Here is an 11101-nt window from a genome sequence, read left to right on the forward strand (position 1 = left end):
TACTAAAAGGTGCTATAGGCTTGAATGAATTAACCTGATCAACTTATTCAAGAAGGTTACTGAAGCAATGGATGAGGGCAAATCAATGCACACCATATGTGTGGTACATATACACTTTGTAAAGACATCTGACACCATCCTACATTCAAGTATTGTAGATAAACTCTCATACGTACCTATGTAACTCATTGATAGCAAATTGGCTCACAAAAAAACCATGGGAAATTAGGGTGAGAAGCTCTACGTTGTCCAAATGACCTGTCACTAGTGGTGTACCACAAGCTTCAGTCCTTGGACCACTCCTCTTTGGCATTTGGTTCTTAGAGGTTAAAGCAAATGTTAAAAGCTTATGGCTGATCATGTATACAGTCGATTGTATACTAGGTGGCATCATAAATCCCCCAGAGGACACCAAAATCCTCCAAGAGGACCTTTCCCAAGTAAATAGTCTCAAAAGTATGGACTAACACTAAATGTCAGGAAATGTATAATCATATTATTTGGCAAGCATGACTTCCCTTGTAACTTTCACATTGATAATACACCACTGAAAGTTGATCCCATAGTCAGGAATCTGGGAACCTATGATGACAAAGAAATGTCTATTGATTAGCACATGCCATCAGTTCTAAGTAAGTCCATTTTCATTGCACAGCTTATATCTAAAGGTATGGCATCCAGGTCCAGGGAAGAAATCATTCCACTGAACTTGGCTCAATCAATGAATATAATGCCCCATTTGGTATGTACCCATGCAAACACTTAACACAGCTCAAGTGAAGACAATGCTACCACCCCCCCCCAAAAAAAAAAAAAAAAAAAAATCAAAGGCCTAAATCTGAAAAACTATGCATGCCTTCAAAGAACCTTGTTCCTGTTCTTGGGTATCATACAAGCTATAAAGTGGCAACTTCTGCCTCACTTATAGGGCCTCAACAGACTCTATCATATCAAACCTTTTTCAGATCTACAATTCTAATAGTGGCATAAACACCCACTCAAGGGAGCTCAATAAATAGAACACGTCTGGGGGATTTGTATGTATATAACAGATAATGTGTCTAATATGGAAGTTTCTTGTATAACATATAAAGTGAAGTACTGCTGTTATTTTATTCAAATGTAATTTCAACAAATGAATAGGAAAGTGCAAATTCACCCCTGGTTTAGCAGCCATGTCCCTCATGGATAAAGATGACAGGCAAATGTCCCAACAAATCCTTGTACTGCCTGCCTCTGAATTATTCATTTGCAAAATATATAGTCTAAAAAATACAATGGGTTTGAAAAGCTAAGCGTTTTATAATCCTTACAGATCAATGGCCTAGTAAGTACCTATGAATCTATAAAGCAGTAGTACATGACAAGTGAGAAGAGGAATATAATAGGATTACCTATGATAATAATACCATATCAGCAGGGTAGAGTTCAGTGTTGCACTTGCAGGGTTATCTGAGCATATAAAAATAGCAATTAGGGCTACACGCAATGGGAGGGCTTCATGTACAAAGTGTTATATCTACTGCAGAGGTTCATATACAAAGAGTTAGTGCTATTGGAGATCTCTATGCACAAAAGGTTATCTCTACTGAACAGGCTCATGTACAAGGGGTTATCTCCATAGAGGAGGTCCATGCACCAAGAGGTATCTCGCTGGTGAAGTCCGTGTGCAAAGTATTTTCCCTGTAAGAGATGTTTATGCACAAAGGGTTATCTCTGTAGGAGAGGTCCATGTACAAAGGGTTTACCCTGTAAGAGACGGTCATCTACAAAGGGTTATCTCTGTGGGAGATGTCCATGTACATAGGGTTTTCCCTTTACAACAGGTTAATGTACAAAAAGGTATCTCATTGGAAAAGTTCATGTACAAAGGGTTATCTGTACAGGAAAAGTTCATATACAAAGGGTTACTTGTAAAAGAGGGGTTTGTGTTCAAAAAACACCAAAAACCTGGCATGGCCTACCTCTCAAAACATATCTCACCACACAAACTAAAGCTACACTGGCAAGTGCACACCAACTTCCTTCCTGTTATACCCTGCACTTATCCTTACTAACCTACAAACATCTCTCCAATCTAAATTTGAATGGTGTTATAAAACAATCGCTAGATTTGCAGCTAACCAACCATATAATCGAAATGACTGTGACACTCTCATATCATTAAACTGAAATACCAAAATACCACAAATATACTAAACTTTTTCAAGCCCATAAAATGATATATTACTCATCATTGTGCTCGGCTACCAGCTCCATTCTCACTCAGTACTTAACTAACCATAAATTACATTCCTCTGAACAGCAACAAATGTCTGTTTATAAACCCAATAAATGTATGGGACATGTATATACTTAAATACTGTTGTCCAAAATCACAAAAGGCACCACAGTAAAGAGTAGAAACTCACTTTATAACAAAAGAAGTTAAGCGCTTTAGCCCGGGACTCTCCCAGACTTCCTCAGAACAATACAGTGACAAATTACATGTAACTTTTATACCCCTGCCAACCAATCAAAATTACTAAAAAATGGTCTTTACATCCATTGGTTTAAAAAATCTCCCTCAGTAAAAACTTTCACAACACTAAAAACATACAATTTCTATTGTCAAAATAATATAAAAGTATAACGTTTGTTCTTAATTTAAAAAATGGTGCAAATATATTAAATATTTCCGATGTCTAAATTGTTCAGAAAAGTTCAAACAAGTTTATATATTTGTTTGTTATTTACTTTTCCTTAGGTAGCCTTATAACTTGGCTGCCCTTGTCTTAAGAACACTGTTGATACTTATGTTCTCATTTAAACCAGGGGTTTGAGCTGCATCCAGCTTAATTTGCCAGAACAATTCCTTGCACTTCTGTTTTACTGTATATCTGTGTAATCTGTGCAACTGTTTTTTTAGTCTCCTTTTTTGTCTGTTAGTGCTGAATATCTGTTACTGTTTGTGACCTTTTGAGCTTGTAGGGAAATCATTTGTCCAGCGAGGCCTAGCTGTTTTCTTTGTGGCAGAAAGAATCTGTTGTGGTGGTCCTAAGTCTAGGGGCTTTGAGTTGCCTGCCTCTAGTATAAAGTTGATACTGGAAACTCCCCCCAGTCACATTACATCAGCTCATTCTACTGTTTATAGCGAGACCTTATTAAAGGCCCACCCCTTTAACTTCTGAACCTTGGATTATCTCATTATCTTCTGTCGCTTCACATTCTACTAAGAAAAAAAAAACAAAAAAACCCAAACCAAAACAGTACCTCTTTCTTCTTCAGTTTGCTGTTTGCGCATAGGAGTTCAACTGCATTTAGTTTGCCATGTTTTTAACGCTGCCTTACTTGTGCTGTCTGTTACTGTTGTGACTTGTGAGCTACTGTTTCAAAGCAATCGACTAACTATATTTCATTGCTATCTACTGCAATTCATTACTATTTAACTGCATTTTGTTGCTGTTTTACTGTATTTTTCATACTGTGAGTTCTATTCTTTTGACTATAAGTGATTAATCTGTGCTTCATTGGGAGTTTTTTTTACTGAGTTCTTAACCTTAAAATTGAGTTGCATAGTCTAAATACAGGTTTGCGGCTTCCAAAGCTTCAGCTGCATGGTTTTTAACCTTTTTTGAAGTATTCCAGCTACACGTTTTCCCTTAGTAGCACTTGTGTTATCATCTAGTAGTACTACTCATAGACCTTCCTCCCTTTACCCTCTTAGCTCTTTCAGTTTCTGCAAAATATGGATGGCCAGTTTCCTATGTTTTCTCGTGCCAGTCTGGTCAATATGGGCATCCTGAGACTGTGAAGCAACTGCCTCATATACACAGACAACTCTCTACTACCAGCACCTAGGAATACAATTTGTGAGAGATGCAAACACATCAAGCACCTAGTGTCATTGCTCTCTCCCCCACAAACCAGTATATCTGGCATTGAGAAGGTTAGCAACATCAACACTACACCTCAAACACCACCAACACCTACACAACACACTTCCACATATGTGGAGGACCTCAACAGAAGCATACCCAAACAAAAGAGACCTCTGAGGCATAAATGCATGCAAACTCTACTGCCCACCACACCACACATACTCCACACATCTGTGCTTCACAGCCAATAAGGCCTAAACATAAACCCAACATATTAGTCATAGAAGACTCCATTGTGAGACACACAGATGTGCCTCTCACCAAGCTAGATAAAGAGAAAGTCACGGTTAGTTGTTTTTCAGGTGCCAGAATCCGCTATATCACCAATGCACTTAAGTCTCTCAACAGGTACTGTTATGACTCTGTTATAGTCCATGTTGGAGTGAATGACTTCAGACATACCTCCCTGGACTATATGAAGAGAGACATGATCGAGCTCACTGAGTATGTGTCCCATCCAGGTATGTCCCTAGCCTTAAGCAGCATTCTACCATCACCCAGAATGATGCCTCAATACAAACAGAAAAATGATTGACTTTAACAACTGGCTTAGTTTCTGGTGTCATTCAAATGGAATCCAGTACTTGACAGCCTGGGAATGACATGATTGACAAGCCACAATGCTTTGCCAGAGATGGCCTGCATCTGTCTCCCTTGGGCTTCAGGCTCCTGGCAAAGGCTCCGGCCTCCCCCATAGTACCTTTTTTTAGGCAATGCCATGAGGTCAAAACTACCAGCATAAAAATTTCATCAAAATGTAAACTAAAGGTTATGCTGCTAAACGCTAGGAGTCTAAACATGAAACTGCACTCATTTCAAGCATTCTTAACCCTGGAAGAAGCTGACATTTATGCAGTCACAGAAACCTGGTTCAAAGCTGTGGAGAGCACCCCAGCCATACCAGATTACTCATCCTATCATTTATTCAGACTCCAAGCCGTGGGCAGCTAAACAAAAGGAGGTGGAGTTGCAATATATATAAAAGACATACACATGTCTAGGCTGGTCAAACATTATGATGCATAGGAAATACTCCAGGTGCAGTTAACAATTGACAAGACCCCTATTCAAATCATACCGAGCTACAGGCCTCCAACTCTGACTCAAGATGCCCACTCCATCTATCTGGACCTGTTCGAATCTATCAAGATTCAACCCTTTACCCTGATCCTGGGTGATTAAATATCCAACCATAGACTGGAAGAAATACTCATGCCAAAACACAAATCCACAGATAATCCTTGATTTCCTCAATGCAAATGCCTTGGACCAGTTGGCTGACACCCCCAAAAGAGGTAAAAATATATTGGACTTGGTACTAAACAGCATGAGTAACCACTGCAGCATCTCTACAGTGTCATCATCCCTGGTAAGTTCTGGCCACAAAGCAGTCACTTTCGAAGTCATCATCTCCCCTGACCCCCCCCCCCCCCAGCTAGGGTCAAACAAAAAAACTTCTCCAAAGTTGATTACAACCTCCTGAGGGAAGGTATTAACAGCTTCATAGCCCCCTCCCCCTCCACAGAAACTGGCAAATATGTCCAAACTTACACCAAAGTACTAAATCCAACCAAATGGTGTCCAAGTGCAAAAATAAAACCAAATAACTGATGATAGCACAACGTTGCGAGTCCACAGAAACGATTTATTAACACAAAGTACACAAATTAGTTAAGCGCTTTCATCAAATAGTATGACTTCGTCAGAACAAATAATATAATAAACTTTAAAACTTAAATAGTACCCAGTTTGAATTCATTGGCTAAGAAACTAACAAATCATGTTTTGAACATGCCAGATCTCATGAATAATAAATAAAATACAGATATTGAATAATTAATTAATTCATCATATAATTAAATCTTAAAAATACATGTATACTGTTAAGGTATACCTATTAAATATCAAGTTTTGAAAAAGTAAAAATGCAAGTATTACATATTTAAACTGCTTCCATGTAATGAAAAAATGTTTGTATGAAAAAGAAAATTAAAAATTACTTCACTGGCTGAAAAGCCAGTGGATTATACTAACTCTGCCTTCTCTTTCAATACAGACATAATTGAAAGATACTCATTGATGCCCAGGGGGGTGGTCAGCAGCCAATCTAAGTTGCCACATCAATTCTTTTTTATGCAACCTATTTGGCCAATCACCCCTCCTCACATCCACTGTAACAAAGTCCAAGATACCAAACTTAAACCCACTGAAATTTCTACACAAAACACTGTGTTTGTCCAAAGCATTAGTATTTTTTCCACTCTTCATATCGTACAGATGCTCATATATTCTGTTCTTCAACATCCTTTCTGTCTTTCCGACATAAAATGAAGAACAAGAATTACACTTAGCAAGCTATACTAATTTACTAGAACAACAGTTACCATTTTTCAAATAAATATGACACTTGTTGGAATTATTGATAGTAATGTCATGTTCAAGCATTATATAGGAACAATAATGACATCTACCACAAGGCTTACTACCATATGAGTTTCTCTGCTTTTCATTAGAAATTCTGGTAACTTCCACCAAAGATTTAATGTTACTACCTACTTTGGTGGAAAAAATAGGTTTGTCACCAAGAATCCGAATTATTTCAGGATTGGTTCTAAAAATTAATTTTTTATTTATTTATTTATTTATTTATTTATCATTTGTTGACCGGGAATGTCCGACTAGGTTCCAGAGAGCCTGTTTTCAGCGGAGGCCCGGGGAGAAATGCTCCAGATGCATGTCTTTAACAAAGTTGTTTTCACTTGGGAATACATGGGACTAAACTGCACAACACATGCCTGCTGAAAATGAGTACTAACCCTGGTATTACCAAAATTGACAATGTCACCAGGTTTATAGTTACTACTACCCAGTAAGGGTTTGTACAAAGTACCCCATTTGTTTCCAACTTCCTCAAGTATTGGATCAATAAAATGTCCCGGGTAGCCTCTCTCAAGAAACATAGTCCTTAAATTCTGGAATTCCAGTATCACGTCTTCCTTTATGGTGGTCATTCTAGCTATCCTTACTGCCTGGCCCTTTACAATACTTCTTTTCTGATGAATAGGGTGGTGACTAGTATAATGTAAATATGCATTGCAAAAAGTGTTTTTTCGGTAGATTTTCGATTGAAAACTATTTTGTTTTTTAAAAATCTGTACATCAAGAAAATTAATTTCCTGTTGATGGTATTGAAAAGTAAATTTTAAATACCTAGTAGTCTGATTTATGTATTCCAAAAACTTTGAGATTCCTGCTACATCTCCTTTCCACACAATAAAAATATCATCCAAAAATCTACCATAGCATGCAATGCAAGATGAAAATTCCATATTAGATTGAAAAATAGACTTTTGTTCCCACCCTAAGAGCACTAAGTTGGCATACAAAGGGGCACAGGCAGTACCCATAGCAACTCCTTGCAATTGTTTGAAGTATTCACCACCAAAAAATATAAAATTATTCTCAAGAATCAAGCTCATTAATTCACATAAAAGTGACAACTCATCAGATTTTAAAGAGGAGTGGGAAAAAAGAACTTCCTCAAACAAATCTAACCCTTCCATCTTTGGAATACAAGAGAAAAGGTCTTGCACATCAATTGTAAGAAACCAACAATCAGCCAACCAAATGTCTTGCTTAATTTGACCCAAAAAGTCCCATGAATCTTTTAACAAATGTGGAAATTTATTAACAATATGTTTCAATTTTCTATCCACATAAACCGCTAGGTTATGTGACTTAGAACCTGCGGCTGCGACTATGGGTCTAAATGGTGGCTTTTTGGGGGTTTTATGCACCTTCGGAATCCCGAAAATGGTTGGTATCCTAGGAAATTTATTTAATAGAAAGTTGTATTCTTCTTTGGAAATTCTCTGATCTATCAAATATTCATATAAATAACTATCCAATCTACGGTAAGAAATATTGATTTCATTTTTAGAACACAGGGAATATCTGCCCTCCTGGAATAGTATATTCTGCATGTCATTATTATATTCTTCTACACCATAAATAACAACCCCTCCCCCTTTGTCAGGGGTCATAATTCTTTTATCGCTATTTTTTCTAATACTCTCAAGAATATTTTTTTTGTGAATATTCAAGTTATTGAAAATCTTCTTTTTTTCCCCCCAAGTCTTATATAAGTCTTCTTTAACTAATTTCTCATATGCCGCAATAAGAGGGTGCAGGGGGGATTGAACATGCTGCTTTTCTTTAATACTTTGTTTGATTCACCTTTACTTGTTTTGTCTAACAATATAAGGTTCAAGTTCAATTTCCTAAAATACAACTGCAAATCAACCATAACTGAAGCTATATCTGGCACATGAGTAGGAACAAACTTGAATCCCTTTGAAAATAAGGAAAATAGATCCTTGGTGATAGGAAAGTTAGAATAATTATAAATGTTAAAACCATCCAAACTATATTTGATATTGTCAACACTCTGAATCTGTTCTGTAACATCTACCATTGGTTGTAAGTATGATTCTGCTTCACAACCCTGCTGTAGGTCTTGTTTGCCCCTTGTCTGCATTTGGCTATTCTTTCTGAGCATCGGGGTATGGGAAAATCCTGAGTATCAACCAGACATTCAAATTCATTGTCACCATGGTTGATGTCATCTATTTCAACCTCCATGTTAAAGCTAGTTCTAAGCCTATTTTCCAGTCCTCCACGACCATGCTCCTCCTGCTGTTGCATATAAAAAAACAATTTGTCAGTTGGATAAACCTTGCCCTGCTTATATTGGAAACAAATGGGGTACTTTGTACAGACCTTTACTGGGTAGTAGTAACTATAAACCTGGTGATATTGTCAATTTTGGTAATACCAGGGTTAGTACTAATTTTCAGCAGGCATGTGTTGTGCAGTTTAGTCCCTTGTATTCCTAAGTGAAAACAACTTTGTTAAAGAACTGGAATATTTTTAAAATCAATCCTGAAATAATTCGGATTCTTGGTGACAAACCTATTTTTTCCACCAAAGTAGGTAGTAACATTAAATCTTTGGTGGAAGTTACCAGAATTTCTAATGAAAAGCAGAGAAACTCATATGGTAGTAAGCCTTGTGGTAGATGTCATTATTGTTCCTATATAATGCTTGAACATGACATTACTATCAATAATTCCAACGTGTCATATTTATTTGAAAAATGGTAACTGTCATTCTAGTAAATTAGTATATCTTGCTAAGTGTAATTCTTGTTCTTCATTTTATGTCGGAAAGACAGAAAGGATGTTGAAGAACAGAATATATGAGCATCTGTACGATATGAAGAGTGGAAAAAATACTAATGCTTTGTACAAACACAGTGTTTTGTGTAGAAATTTCAGTGGGTTTAAGTTTGGTATCTTGGACTTTGTTACAGTGGATGTGAGGGGGGGTGATTGGCAAAATAGGTTGCATAAAAAATAATTGATGTGGCAACTTAGATTGGCTGCTGACCACCCCCCGGGCATCAATGAGTATCTTTCAATTATGTCTGTATTGAAAGAGAAGGCAGAGTTAATATAATCCACTGGCTTTTCAGCCAGTGAAGTAATTTTTAATTTTCTTTTTTATACAAAATTTTTTTCATTACATGGAAGCAGTTTAAATATGTAATACTTGCATTTTTACTTTTTCAAAACTTGATATTTAATAGGTATACCATAACAGTATACATATATTTTTAAGATTTAATTATATGATGAATTAATTAATTATTCAATATCTGTATTTTATTTATTATTCATGAGATCTGGCATGTTCAAAACATGCTTTGTTAGTTTCTTAGCCAATTAATTCAAACTGGGTACTGTTTAAGTTTTAAAGTTTATTATATTATTTGTTCTGACGAAGTCATACTATTTGATGAAAGCGCTTAACTAATTTGTGTACTTTGTGTTAATAAATCGTTTCTGTGGACTCGCAACGTTGTGCTATCATCAGTTATTTACACCAAAGTACTATATGAGCATTTATATAGCTGCATGGAATCAGGAATACCAGACAGGATGAAATCCTCCTCCTCAAAGAAGAGTAAACCTATCTGGTGGACATCTACAATAAATAAACTCTATAATAAAGGGAAAAAATCGCTGTCCAGGACCAGGAAGGAGCAGGTGACTAATTGGAAGCAATCTCTCCTTAGCTCGAACAAGCAAATAAGAGCACTAGTGAAATCCTCCAAAGCAAACTTTGAGTCCAAACTGGCCACATCTACAAAATACAATCATAAGGCTTTCTTCACATATGTCCGCAATCTCAAGAGAAGCACCCAAATCTGCTCAGAACTGGTGGTCAAGGACACCATATACACAAATCCTGTAGATATAGCCAACCTGTTGGTAGACAGGTTCAGTGAAAACTTCACTCCTCTGTCCCCCCATCAGTAAAACAGGACATTCCCAGTACCTACCCCCTCTCCCCTTATCTCTAGGGAGCAGGTCATCACTGCCCTCTCAAAGGCAAAAAATACAGCCTCCATGGGACCCGATAACATCCCAGGCTGCATCCTACATGAAATTGGGTAGGAACTTGCGGCACCATTAGGCACCCTATTCAACCAAAGCCTGATTACCGGCTTCATCCCAGCTGAGTGGAGGACTGCTACTGTCATCCCTTTTCACAAAGGTGGAGCATCCACCAATCCAGGAAATTATAGATCCATCAGCCTAACTAGCCTGATCTGCAAGGCCATGGAGCGGATTATCATGGACCTCATTAACAAGGGCATTGGCAACCTCCAGACACTTGATTCCACACAGTTTGGTTTTGTCATGAGGAAGTTATGCCTGTTGAATTTGGTAGACTTCTTTGAGAGAGTCACCAAGGCCATAGAGGAGGGGAAGATGGTGCACACCACTTACCTTGACTTGGTCAAGGCCTTCGATACTATTCCCCACTCAGGTATAATAGATAAACTCTCTCATCTAGGCATCAATCCATATGTTACCAGATGGGTAACAAACTGGCGCACTGATAGAACCCACCTAGTCAAAATAGGGGAAGCCACCTCAAGTAGTAGACCCGTAACAAGCTGTGTACCCCAGGGATCAGTCTTTGGGCCTCTGCTGTTTGGGATATACTTCTCAGAGGTGCAGACCAAGTCTAGTAGGCTATGGCTGTCCACGTTTGCAGATGACTGCAAGCTGGGTGTTGTCATCAATTCCCCTAGTGATGTGGACATCCTCCAA

The sequence above is a fragment of the Protopterus annectens genome, chromosome 14.part0 (assembly GCF_019279795.1).
Source record: "Protopterus annectens isolate FY-2018-M chromosome 14.part0, PAN1.0, whole genome shotgun sequence".
Lineage (NCBI taxonomy): Eukaryota > Metazoa > Chordata > Ceratodontiformes > Protopteridae > Protopterus > Protopterus annectens.